The sequence below is a fragment of the Lissotriton helveticus genome, chromosome 9, assembly GCF_964261635.1.
Source record: "Lissotriton helveticus chromosome 9, aLisHel1.1, whole genome shotgun sequence".
Taxonomy (NCBI): Eukaryota; Metazoa; Chordata; class Amphibia; order Caudata; family Salamandridae; genus Lissotriton; species Lissotriton helveticus.
In genome coordinates this window covers 215,720,665-215,734,770 of record NC_136070.1, presented here as the reverse complement: position 1 = coordinate 215,734,770, position 14,106 = coordinate 215,720,665, and positions in this window count along the sequence as shown.

Sequence of the window (14,106 nt, the reverse complement as noted above, 5' to 3'; positions counted from 1 at the left end):
TAGGACCAAAACCAAACTTGGCAAGGGCAGCCCACAAATAAGGCCATTCCACCGTGTCAAAGGCCATCGAGGCGTCAAGGGAGACCAAGATGGCCGGCTCCTCAAGAGACCCCGCCCTCGCCAAGGCACCATGAAGGCGGCGAAGATTGAGTGCGGTATTACGGTGGGGGATAAACCCGGACTGATCAGGGTGCACCAAATCGCCAATCACCGTAACCATTCGGCTCGCCAAAATCTTAGCGAGAACCTTAGGCTCCACATTCAAAAGCGAGATCGGCCGATATGACGAACATTGTTCCCGAGGCTTTTCATCCTTATGGATAACCACAATGGATGCCAGTCTCTGATCCCGGGGAAGAAGACCGAGATCTCGCGACGCCAAGAACATCCGACGAAGTATGTCGCCATTTTGTCGGGACACAGCTTATACAGCTCGACTGGCATACCGTTCGGGCCCGAAGCCTTACCCGAGCGAAGCGCACGGATAGCAAGCGCTACTTCATCGGTAGAGAAATCCGCCTCCATAAGCTCCCTGTCCGAGTCCGACAGACTGGGCAACGTTATATCTCGGAGCAACAGGTGCGAGTCCTCCTCGGGTCTGTCTGAGACCGACGCGTAAACCTTCCGAAAGTGCTGGGCAAAGACCTCCACTATCTCGACAGGGTCCACCACTCGCACACCATCCACTCGTTCAATCACGGGCACCACCCGGTTCAATCTATCCCTCCTGTCAAGCCAAGCAATCAGTTTCCCCGCCTTGTCACCCACATCATACAGGCGCCCCTGCTGCTCACGATTCATCGCCTTGGACGCATAAGTCACCAGAGCTCTGTATTCAGACTGTTTAAGCACCAGGGAGTGCAAGCTATCAGACGTAGCTCCAGACTCCATCCGCCCCTCCAACTCAGAGATAACATTTTCCAAACGTACCACTTCCATAGTTCTGCACCTCCTTTCGCTGGCAATCAAAGAGAGAGTGTGACCCCGGATCACAGTTTTACATGCCTCCCATAAAGAAACAGGGGAGGATACGGACCCTTCATTCTCAGCAAAATAGTAATCCACACATTTAACCACTTCTGTACCAATATTGGGGTTACGAAGATGCCACAGATTAATAGGAGCGATCCGACCCCCGGATTCCAGCCGCACGTCAATAGTGAGCCAGAGTGGGGAGTGGTCCGAAATCCCCCTAGCCAAATGCCTAATTTCCCTCACTGAGACCATCTGTGCCGCTGGGATAAGGATGTAGTCGAGTCTCGAGAGACTACCATGAGCCCCCGAATAAAAGGTGTATTGGAGCAGTCCAGGATGGAGTTGTCTCCAACAATCCGCTAATCCCAGTGTGTCCAAGAAATTCCCCAGCCATAACTGTGATGCAGGGAGGGTTCTACGGGGGCTACAATCCTCCTCTTCACTGATGACCGAATTAAAGTCGCCACCCACTACCAGCAAGCCATCGGGGAGTCCCAGGACTACCCCGCCCACATCAGAAAAAGTGGTGGACTGAAGACCAGGGGGAACATACACAGACAAAATGGAGATCGTCTTCCCCTCCCAGCGACCCACAACAGCGGCATAGCGCCCCCTATCATCTAGCACCTTATCATCCACTTCGAGGGGGAGGGAGTTTCTAACCAGGATACCCGCCCCCCTCGACCCAGTGGTGAATCCAGAGTGGGCCACCAAGCGGTAGCCTCGTCTATTCAATGCATGGCACCTATTACCCACAAAATGCGTCTCCTGCAGTAAAGTGATATCCGGGGATTGTCGCTTCAAATATTGCAAAACTATCCCCCGTTTTATCCTATCCCCAAGACCATTAACGTTCCAGCTCAGTACCTTCAGCCCCCTACCCCCCATCCCAGACAAGAACAAACAGTCCTCCCCGACACAGAACAGGCACAAATGATAAAATAGCGACCAAATCGTAGCCTCGTAACAAGCAAACAAGTAAAGACCCACCCACCACCCCCCAAGGAACCCTCAACACACGACCCCCCACCCTGCACCCCTGCGGTAGACCAAAAAGCCACCCCAACTTGCAGTGTGCCTGTCGCCCCATTAAACTAACCTACAAGAAGAGAGAGAAAAACGTCCCCTGAGAAGGAAGAGTCCTGAATCCCTCCACCCCCGGGTATCTACAACGTAGAAACATCGCTAATCACAGAGCCACTGCAAAGCGTCCAACAAATTGGCTCGTCGGCACAGACTCACTACTCCTGTTCTTCCAAGCCGCCCTCGGCGCCCCCCAAGCTCTCCGGGTTGACGTGTGGCGTCGGCAGGGTGTCCAGCCAGTCACTGGCCCCCTCGGGGCGATCAAAGAAAAATGCACGTTCATTATGTTCGATCCGCAGGCGAGCCGGAAAAAGCATGGCGTATTTCAGTCCCATGTCCCTGAGACGTCTCTTCACCCCCGTAAAGCCCATACATTGCTTCTGCACCGCCTGCGTGAAGTCCGGATAAAAACTGATAGACACGTTTTCAAACTTAGTGGGACCATTAGTACGGGAGGCCTGCAGGATAGCGTCTCTGTCTCGGAAATTAAAAATCATGGCTATTATAGGCCGCGGAGCGGCACCAAGCTTGGGCTTCCCACCTGGAATCCTGTGAGCACGCTCCACCGCAAAAAGATTACTAAGGCCCTTTGGTGCCAAGTGGTTCACCGACAATGCGGACGTTGTTGCGTCTGGCCCGGCTCTCGAAATCATCCAGCCGACGGGCGAACGAATCCCTGGCCACACGAAGATCACGGACCTCAGTCTGAAGATCTGAGACATCCGTAATCAAGCTCGCTGTCTTGACGTCCAGGGATTTAACCCGCTCATAGGTTTTCCCCAAGTCCGTCCTGATAAGGTTGACCTCAATCGCCACCGTGTCTAGTTTAGCGGCCAGAGTTTCATATTGCCGACCCATCGCAGTCTGGATACTGGTAATGGCGCCCATGACATCCTTTAGAGTCGGATCTTCAGTCGCAGGAGCATCGTCACCAGACTCCCCCAGGGCCTTACTCGGTCCACCCGGGGATCCCTTTGGGCGGGTAAAGCGATCTATAGTCTGCGCCTGGACAGCCCCTCCACGATTCGGGCCTCGGGTGTTGCACCTCTCAGAGTCTGTCCTGCCCGTCATGGTGGGCGACGAGCTCCGACAGGACCTCTGGAATCTGGTCAAAATGATGCCCTCTATGACAAGCCTGTTGTGTCGAGAGGCCGAGGAACGACAACCAGAGCGAAATTTACGGCCAGCCCAGGGCAGCAGTAGCAATCAGTGGCGAGGTGGCGTCAACAATGACCAAAATCGAAACCGAAAGTACCACAGGGGCAGCGGATGCAGCTCTCCAGCCGTTGTTGTTCAATTGCCACCTGGGCACCTCGGGAACTCAAGCCCCCGGATGGCCACTGCCATAGGCCTCAAATTATGAGGAGCAGCAAATCCGGCTCCCGGTGGCCAAATCGAGTTTTAGAAAAAGCTTTTGATATCAGCAGGGCATCAACAAGAAATACCCATCGTCCAAATCAGGATTAATTCCAGGATAGATGAGGGTGGCGGAAGGGGTCTCGGGAACCCTCTGCTCACGCGTCCATCTTGGATCCACGCGTCGCTCCTCCTCCCCAGACAGTTTTTATCTCAATGTTGTATTTCCAAAAGTCGAAAGGTTGTCTAGACAGTTGGGCAATAAAGGCTGCAGAATAAATCTGTTTTGTATTGGTTAACATATTTTTCGTTCCTGTCTTGTTCACATTTTTAAAGAAAAATGTTTCTGCTCTGGATGCATTGAACCCTGAAAACTATGGAAATTTCATTGCAAAACGTTTTGAGCTACCCTTTGGAGGTGTAGGACAATGTTGCCATTGGTTATACATCTATACATTTCTAGGTATTGCAGATTTGTGCAAGAAATGATGACCATAATGGTTATAACAATACATTTGTTAATAGTCTGATGAACCTTCTAAGTATTCATGATTTGTGAATACTGCGGACATTTCTAGATCAGACATCATGTTATTAACAGTCCGGAAGTCCCAATCATTAGAAAAGGTACTAGAGGTAATAGAGTCACTTAATGAAATCTTGAATAAGTGTGGAATCATCAACAGCTCCGACGGGCCAAAAATGTCATATTCAGTTCTGTCCCAAACTATACCATCTGGTATTGGAACAGCTGTGATGTTCACTGCTGACAAGTCTATTTGTTCACAATGGGATGATTTGTGTGGCTGGAGAAGTAAGTTCACTTTTTTACTTGCTGTGTCCATTTGAATATATCAGCATACCCAGAGATATTACCAGTGGCGGTGCATCCATTGGGGGCGGTGGGGCGTTGCCCCACCAATGCCACCACGGCCCCATTTAAATTCTTCGTTCTACTTCTAACGCTAATTGCAATCAGGACTGATTGGAATTAGCATGGTGAAGTAGAAGGAGGGACGCTGAAGGAGGTGGGTGGAGGCGGGGCGGGGCAGCGGCAGCACTCAGGGAATTGAGTGACAGCAGCATCGTCACAGCAATCGTGCGCATGTTCGTTTCTGGGCTTGTAAATTCTAGGATCAGCCCGAACATGCGCACTACCCTTCCCCTTAAGAGACCGATGGTTGCTTCATGCAGCAGCCCCCGGTCTCCTAACGGGCAGGGAGTATGCCTGCCCTCCGCCAATCCTGGTGCTGCTGGAGCAGCATCAGTAGAGGGGTTGGCAGGGACGTCCCGGCTGTTCCTGTTTGAAGAGCGCAGGAGCGGGACCCCGGCCTAGGAGCAGTCGAGCAGAGGCGGCTTGGACCGGTAAGTTTTCTTTTAGACCTGCCATCGGCTCGGCATCGAGGTTGAATGTTTACTCCCCAACCCCTACGGAGCCTGTCCCCAACCATGTTGAACCTGGCAGACACTGCATCTCCGCTGGGACATACGTCTCTCCCTCCCCAAAGTAGTGCAGCGCCCCCGATGACCTCCGCATATTGCTCCCAACAGACACCAAAGGATTTAACCCCCCCACCTGTGATGCTGCCAGCGACTGGTTGGATTACAGAACACACCACCAGCTGGTTGAGCTATAATACTGGTTTATGATGTTGAAATATGATTTGCAACCCCTCAGTATTTTGTGGTGGGAGTTATACTTTAATATTTTTTTATCACTGGCACAACACACGCTGGAGAAAATGATGTGAGTTCAGATCTCTGTTGCTGCTGCTGCCAGGCAGCGTGAGATCCGAAACCTTCATTCCTCAAACCCAGAGCAGGAACAACGCTCTGCACATTCTGTGGGAAGCACAACGGGAAACGTTGCAGCAGAAATATTCGTGCTTCTTCTGGGAGGGATAGCTGTGCTGTCTCTCATTGTCTCCAGTGTGACAGACTGTTGGAGAATAAGACACGTTTTCATTTTTTGTGTGTAATATTATTGCCAGATAGTAAGGATTCCTACAGCGTTATTTTTGTGTGTGGTTCAGTGGTTGTCATAGTTCGTCGCCTTTTTTGTGTAAATTAAACGGCTTTAATGATCTGTAAATAATTCTAGCTTTCTGGGATTAGTTGTTCGTTTATACACCACAAGTGCCCTTGTTTAATGTATTGTTGTCAAAAGATGAAGTTGCCTGAAACGTAACTGCTGAAGGCCCAATTCACAAGGAAATTTACAAACTGGACCCACCGGTAATCAGTCATATATAGGCTCACATTTACAACTTTCTGGAATTTACAAAGCTTCATGCAAATATGTCTAATGCTTTCTGGTGTGATTCTGGAAATCCTTTGTGTATTCCTGGTTTCGTCTCTGCGCATATGTAATGTGCGTGATTTCCCTCCATAGAAAAATGATTCTTCCGGTTTTGTGGAAAATCCCTTACATGTGCTTTAAATGGGTCGGTACCGAGTACCGGCACGTTTCTATTTTGAGCGGGAGAGTACTGCCCTTACCGTCTAACTAGACAAATTTCGTCCCTGGAAAGAACCCACTTCTCTGACAAGTTCTCTGGTGGGAAGGGGTTGCAGAGGGGTCAGAGAATAGCCCCAAATTCTTCAGGTTGTGTGTGTTCCCCATCATGACAAGAACATCTAGCAATAGAACTCACACTCTCACGCCCTTAAGTCGGGTTTACTCATGTGTAAAATTATACCATCGTGGGTTAAGACTGCATCAATAAATGGATTTTGACTTCAAATTCAATTTTTTTAACATTATTCACTGTAAATTGAGACATCTGTTAATGTAAGCCAGAGAGAGAGGTAAGACAAATGGCTCTCTTAATTTGGCAAGTTGCTTTAAAACTATATTGATCTACACGAGTAGGCAAAATCTTTATTTGTGCAAATGATCCATGTTACTACAATATAGCACACTCTGCCAGAGTGGTTATCGTGGCTGGGGGTCTTATTTCAGTTCCGAGAGACTTGAATCCCCATGTAGGAAGGGATATCCTAGGACAGTGGCCTCCTTGGACTTGTGAACTCCCTACTTCAGTAGCTTAAGAAGGAGCTGCCACTGGGTTTCATGGGCTGCTGAACTGGCTCCAATACAATGTAGTTTTCTATGGGACTTTTCTGTCTGCAGATAAAATGCTCGTAAATAACACTAGTAGGGAGTTTTATGAAAGAGGGGTGTGGGAGGTGGGCTAACATGCACAGCAAAGGAAACATAGAAAGAGAAAAGATGGGGATAGGGGAAACACAGGAAGTGACAAATTGAAAAGATGCTGATGAGGAACAATGTTAGATAGATAACGTAAAATAAGAGACAAATGATGGGTAGGTAGAAGGAGGAAAGAAAGAACGAGAGTAGAAAGGAAGGGTTAAAGAAAGGAAGGAACTAAGCAAGAAAGGGTGAAATGTAGGACAGAAGAGTGAAAGGAAGGATAGTTGAAAGACGAATGAGAGCTTAAGAATGGACAGATTGGGAAGACTGAAAGGGTGGAAGGAAGGATGAAAGGATAGCTAGATGCATATGTGGGTATAGTGATGGGTGGATGAAGGGATGGTGGCTGGATGGATATGTGAATAGAAACATGAAAAGATTGTCAGATGAATAGACAGAAGGGTGAAAGGATGGATGGAAGGAGTATGAAGGGGTGAAGGGATCTCTTATAAAGGGGTTCCTGCTTATTCACCTTTACTGCTCGTTGCGATTAAAAATTTGGTTCAAGAGGGGGATATTTTAATTTTCTAGCTATTTCCTTGTACTATGAGTTATGACACTGTATTCAAATTTAAATCCTAGTGTTTTGTAAACCCCAAACACAAAAGTGCAAGAACCTGTATTCAAATTTAAATCCTAGTGTTTGTAAACCCCAAACACAAAAGTGCAAGAACCTGTAAACAACCATGTGCACTACATTTTTAGATTTTGCACCGTAATCTGAAGGAGGCTCACAATGGCATATGTAGGTGGAGATTGATGTGCAGGCCTATGCACTATTAATTATTGAAAAGTATACTTCCCACATCCAGTGTTATTTGAAAATAAGGTGCACGTTGCTTTTTGCATCGTTCAGGATTTTTTTATTGACAGGGATGCATAGATCGCATGGTCCAATTTTTCCTCAAAATGTCTGGATTAAACAGTTCACATTGGTGATGGTGCCAATTATGCAACTTTTTATCTGATTAGTTCAAGTCATGGAGGGTTGGTTAAATTTGCCTCACTTTCTTGAGGTAATTGGACGAATTGTGAACTAACATTTCAACTAACAGTTGTAGAAATAACATTTACACCAAAAGACGGAGGAAAAAACAACTTTTGACTCCAGTTTATTGAAATATTGATGCAACATACCACTAGTGTAATCCATGTAAACTGGACATTTTGGTTTTAACTTGCTCGAATGCAGTCTGTGCAATACAGCTGGATACCGTGCGTTTTCATCCAGGAATAAAGGGCCATGAACATTTAAAAAAGATTTGGTTGGTAGAACTTGTGCGTTACTGAAATGTCTTACTAAATGAGATAACAATGATTTAATATTCAAGAATATATAAGGTTGAAAGCTCTTTTGGTGCTCTGTAAATGCATTTCTATCTCGCACACAGCAAGTATGCTTTGTTCGGCCACCAACTAGATACAGAAGTTGTTTTAACTACAGAACAATTCACCAAAATAAAAGAGTTGTGGCGTTAAGCGAATAGTCAGGATGGATTAAATCTACAAGCACAGGGAATCGCCTGTCACGTTCTGCTTGTTAACGTTCAGAGCTAATCCAGGTTACAAATGCCATCGACTTCCAGCTGAGGCCTGTGTAGTAAATACTCAGGTGCTTGTCATGAAGTAAGTTGGATTTATTGCGCAGGAAACAGGTTAAGCATCTTCATCAAGGAGCTGGTCAGGAACAACTGACTCAACTCAGAATCTCCAGAGGAGAACACAACCATGTACATTCTGGAATACAGTGAGGTAAGAAATTACAGGAAACAAAGGTAGGAATAATGTATAACACATCTCCTCTCGCTGAATATAAAAGTATTAGAATAATAAAAGAAAGATAAAATGTCTATTGGTAACAGAAAACAATCTATATGTAATATAAGGAAAGAGAACACATTTTGTAGTCATTAAAGAGAACAAGCTTTTGATTCATAACCAAACAATTAATCACAACAGTAATCATTAAGATATAAAGGTGGTCTGTGAGATCGTAGACATCTTGAGAGTGGCTGGAATCTATCTGACGTCTCTCCAGTGGACTGGGTTCCAAGAGCATCACCACCACCACTCCTCCTACACTGTGAAGTATCGACAATTGGAGAAAGAGTGTGGGAATCACCCCCACCACCCCTCCCACTTGACCCTCCTACAGAACTGGAAGAAACATGGGAAGGAATAAACATATAACCTGAAGAATCATTATCAGCTTCATGTTGAACCCGAGTGGAATCAGACCTTGAACCATGAGAGCTGATAGAACCAGCTTTCTGATACAAAGCCACCCTTCTCAAATTCCATTTTTCTCCATTGGAAAGCACAACATAGTGAGGGTAAATCATCTTCACGAGAAAAGGACCTCTAAATTTTGACAAACCTCCAGAAACCCTCCCAGGCTTCACTTTCACAAGATCACCCTTATTGATTCTGCTCGAAGCAGGTTCCGTTAATCTCCTAGCAGGAGTTATATGTGTCGGTGAAGAAGAAGAAGCAGGTACAGAAGTAGCCTTTCCCAAGCTCGCTTGAGAAACTAAATCCTTGAGCCAAGAAGGGGTCAACTTCGTGCTGGCAACCCTACCTCTCATAATCTCAAAAGGAGATTTAATCTGAGAACCATGAAGTGTAGTGCAATAAGCGTATACCATCTCACTAACCAAAACAGAGGCAGACGAACTCTTAGATATAGCCATCTGAATAGTCCCTTTGACTAATCTATTCAGGCGCTCACAGAGTCCGTTCCCCTGTGGGTTGTAGAGTGACGTTCTGTGATGAGAAATACCAGAGGCACCAAGAAAAGAACGCATCTCTTGAGAAACTAACTGTGTTCCATTGTCAGTGATGATGACGTTAGGGAAACCCTCCACAAAAAACAAAGATCTTAGGTACTTTATAGTCGTTTCAGTAGTAATATCCTTCAAGAATTCAACAGACAACCATTTCGAAAAACAGTCTACTACAACAATGGCAAACCTCTGAGAAATCGGTAACTCGTTCATAGGACCTATGAAATCCAGGCATATAGTATGCCATGGTACTTCAGGAAAAATTAATCCTCCAACTTGAGACCCTGCTGAAATTTTCAACCGCTTTTCACTTGCTTTACAGGTGGGACAATCTTCAACCCATGAAGTGACAGAGGAATCTATACCTGGCCACCAAAAATTTAATCTAATTCGATGTTGTGTCAATGTTTGCCCCAGATGCCCCTCATGTGCTATGGCAATAAGTTTGGTCCTTAAGTCAGCAGGGGGAACAAATTTGTCTCCACGCATTATAACATTCTCTTCACATACAGACAATTCTTCGATTATCTTCAAGAAAGGACGAACTGATACATGCACACAACTTTCCCTTCGTGCACCTAACTTAATCAATTGAATGACTTCTTGTAACACACAATCATTGGACATGGCCTCTACCCATTCCTTATGCGTGAAAGAACTTTCACCCAGAGAAACAACATCGTTAATCCAAGCAATGTTATCTTCAACACTCTCAAAATGAAACTCATCATCAGACAAAAGTCTAGACGGAACTGCTAATCTGGACAAACAATCAGCCTGAAAATTTTTCCAGCCTTGTATGTGAGAGATATCAAAATGATACTCTTGCAGTTTAGAGGCTAGTCTTGCCAGCCTTGGGGAACCACATACTGCACCTCCAGGAGAAAGTATTCTTATTAGTGGCTTATGGTCGGTCTTTATGTTAAAGCGTGTGCCCCACAAATAAGTGCGGAAATGGTGTACTCCCCAGGCGGCAGCCAAAGCCTCTTTCTCAATAACGGAATAATTCCGTTCACTTTGAGAAAGGGTACGGGAAGCAAACGCAATGGGCCTCTCACCATCCTTATGTGCTTGTACTAGAACAGCGCCCAGACCACACGCACTGGCATCAACCAACAAAGTAGAGACTTTCTTGGTATCAAACGGTGCCAATACCTTTGCACAGCAAATAGCATCTTTGATGTTGTTGAAACATGTGTCCAACTCCTGCCCCCAAACAAACTTACAGCCTTTTTTGAGTAATGCTCTCAAAGGTAATGTTTTTTCAGAAAAATTTTCTACAAATTTAGAATAGTATTCGATTAATCCCATGAAGGACCGTAATTGATCCTTGTCGACTGGACAAGGAGCAGAACGTATAGCCTCTAAGAGATCTTTTTTTAGGCTTCACTCCCTTGGCGGATATTTCATGGCCTAAGTATTCGATGTCCTGAACAAGAAAAGAACATTTCTCTTTCCGCAAGGTAAGCCCTGTATCCCAAATCCTATGTAATACATTCTTCAGAACTAGATTGTGCTCAGCAATAGATTCTCCAAACACCAATATGTCATCTTGGAAAAACACCACATTTCTCAACCCCTTGAAAATTTCTGTAACTAATCTTTGAAACACACTCGCCGCTGATATCAAACCAAAGGGAAGGCGAGTAAATTGGAAAATGCCTTCCGGAGTGATAAATGCAGTGAGGTGTTTCGAAGATTCGTGAAGCTTGACCTGGTGATAAGCACTCCTCAGGTCCAGCTTTGAGAAGTATTTTGCTCCCTGAAGAGTAGTCACCATCTCAGTAATATTCGGTAGGGGAAAGGTTTCGGCAACTACACACTTATTTAAGGCTCTAAGATCTACACAAAATCTGAGTTTGCCGTCAGCCTTCTTAGAAATGACCACAGGGGAAACCCAGGCTGATGCTTCTGTTGGTTCTATGACTCCTGTCTGAAGCATTTCTTCAATCAACAACTTTACATCTTCACGAATAGAGATGGGAATTCTCCTGACACGGTGTTGTATGGGTAAACTATTCTTCTTCAGTTTGATAAGATGAGAGTAACCTCTCAGCTCACCAAGCTCGGCTTTAAATACTGAATCAAATTCACTGAGGATAGACTCAATAGAATCATCATCCACTACCATGATTTGGTTCTTGGCTCTCGGGTTGATTACTATATACAAATCATATTGGTGGATCCAACCAAGAATGGGTGGGCCATCAATTGAGACGTATACTTTTCCTCGAGTGGATCTCTTCTCAAAGCTAATATCAGTTTCAAAGAACCCAAGAATTTCAATTTTCTTGCCATTAAAACCCTTTGCTGAAATGTCACTCTCATTTAAGTTCATTCCTTGCCATAAGGTGTCAAATGTAGTTCTAAGAATAATGGTGTGTCGTGACCCTGTGTCCACCATCAATGATACTTCGTGGGAGTCAATTGTGAAGACAGCTTTTGGTCTGTTCTGTCTGGGATCATCACCAACTACATCGATATCATCCACTACTAAGAATCTTTCTGCTTCATTCTCATGTAGATAGTCCTCAACTGAAGCAACCCTTTGCTTAGTCTTAGTCTTGCACATCTTCGAGAAGTGTCCCATTTTACCACATTTGAGACATTCTTTATTTGCCGCAAAACAGAATTTTGCTTCCGAAGAGTGGGTATTGCTTCCACATCTGCTGCATAGTTTACTGGTAATGAAGCTTTCCTTTTGTGGAAATCTAGGTTTGTTTTTTACTATTGCAACATTGTCACTCCCGCAATGTTCACATTCAGTAGAGTTATTCTTATCAGAAACTACTGAAACTTCCTGTTGTGGACTTGCTTTGTGGGAATCCAGTGTCTTCATACACTTGCTCGATTCCTCTATGACCTTTGCTAGGTCTATGGCGTCCTTGAGAGAGGGATTCTTTGCCGCCCACAATCTCTCTTGAATTTTCTTATTCGAACACTGCACTATAAGTTGGTCCCTAATAAGTTCCTCATTCATGACACCGAATTTACATTTGATAGACAGCTCTCTGAGTCGGGCCACAAAGTCATCTATGGACTCAGAATCTTTTTGTCTTTGAGTGTAGAACTTATATCGGTTCATGACTAGATTCTCTTCCTTGGAGAATCTTACTTCCAACCTTGCTACAGCTTCTTTGAACTCATCATCCATGTCTTGTCCATTGGCTCTTAAAGCTATGGGTAAAAATCGGAAAACTCTCTGCCCTTCTTTGCCTAGCGTGCTCAAGAGAATGGCTTTTTTCCTTTTAGGCGAAAATTCTTGACCATCAAGTGCCTCAAGGTAGTTGTCGAACATAATGTACCAATCTTCCCATGGTATTTGGGGTGTACCAGGTTCAGGTAGGAACTGTGGAGGTAATGTAACTAGTATTTGTTGTGCCATATTGGTTAGTTCAATTTATTAAAATAAAATTTTGAGTGTCAATATGAAAATTTTTCCAAAATTGTTATAATAATGAGAAAACGTACCTTTGGATAATTATTGTACATAAGAAAACTTGTTTCGTGTAAAAAGCTTTCAAATTGTTGAAAAGAGCACTTCTCTCCGACAGTCGATCGTGAAAATGATGAAAATGCGCTGTGAAATTGTAAATATACGATAAAATGGCCGCCAGGCCAAAACGAGGCTTGAATTGTTTGTTATTGAGGCGTGAACCGCAAAGACGTCACAGCGCTCCGCGCGTAGTGTTCCTTTATTGTAGTTACAGTGTGGAACAGTGCGCCTCGCAACACTGGTGGCGTCACGTCGGATGCACACGCGCACAGGACTTCTTGCTGCTCCTCGCGAGGACAGCGCGAGGATGGTGCCTAGCAACGCTATCGGTTGGGGAGCGCTCGCGCTGCGGGTATGTTTTACTCACGGTTCTCTTAAAATTGTTAAAAATCTGGCAAACGCTGGCAGGGTAGAGAGGCTGCACACGTCGAGTTTGTGTCTATCCCTGATGAAGTCTTCTGTCTTCTGTCTGGTGTCCAGTGTCAGTACTGCGCCTTCAAAATGACAGGCAAAATCCACACGGTCTGTTGCAAGTCACACAGAGTATCTCTGACCAGCTGCAAATCGTCGCCATAAATTGTAGTAAATACTCAGGTGCTTGTCATGAAGTAAGTTGGATTTATTGCGCAGGAAACAGGTTAAGCATCTTCATCAAGGAGCTGGTCAGGAACAACTGACTCAACTCAGAATCTCCAGAGGAGAACACAACCATGTACATTCTGGAATACAGTGAGGTAAGAAATTACAGGAAACAAAGGTAGGAATAATGTATAACAGCCTGCATCTATGAATATAAGGTACAGGGCAGATGTGCCCTTGCTTTCTTCCATTTAAAGACTGCAGAGAGAAAGTTAAATCCCAAAAGCTTAGTTTCAAGAATTTTGAATATCATGTAGTGCACAACAGAGTGTCCACCTAATGTGGTGTAGGCAACTGTATATTAATGAAAATGCAAACTTTTAGGTAGAATATAGCTCCTTTCTATGCAGTTTTGTATAGCGCAACCTTGGCCCAAGGGTATTAGAGGCATTACAGATTTTTGTAAAAGCACAGTTAATATGTGGTGTAAAAGCCACCATTTGAATCCATATTTTGCAAAATTTTCTTGCGGGATGAAAACCCAGCACCCTCCTTTTTCAGTTGAGGCTTGCTCGCTGTACTAGGATATCATTTTTGCCCCACCACTTCCAAAATCCACC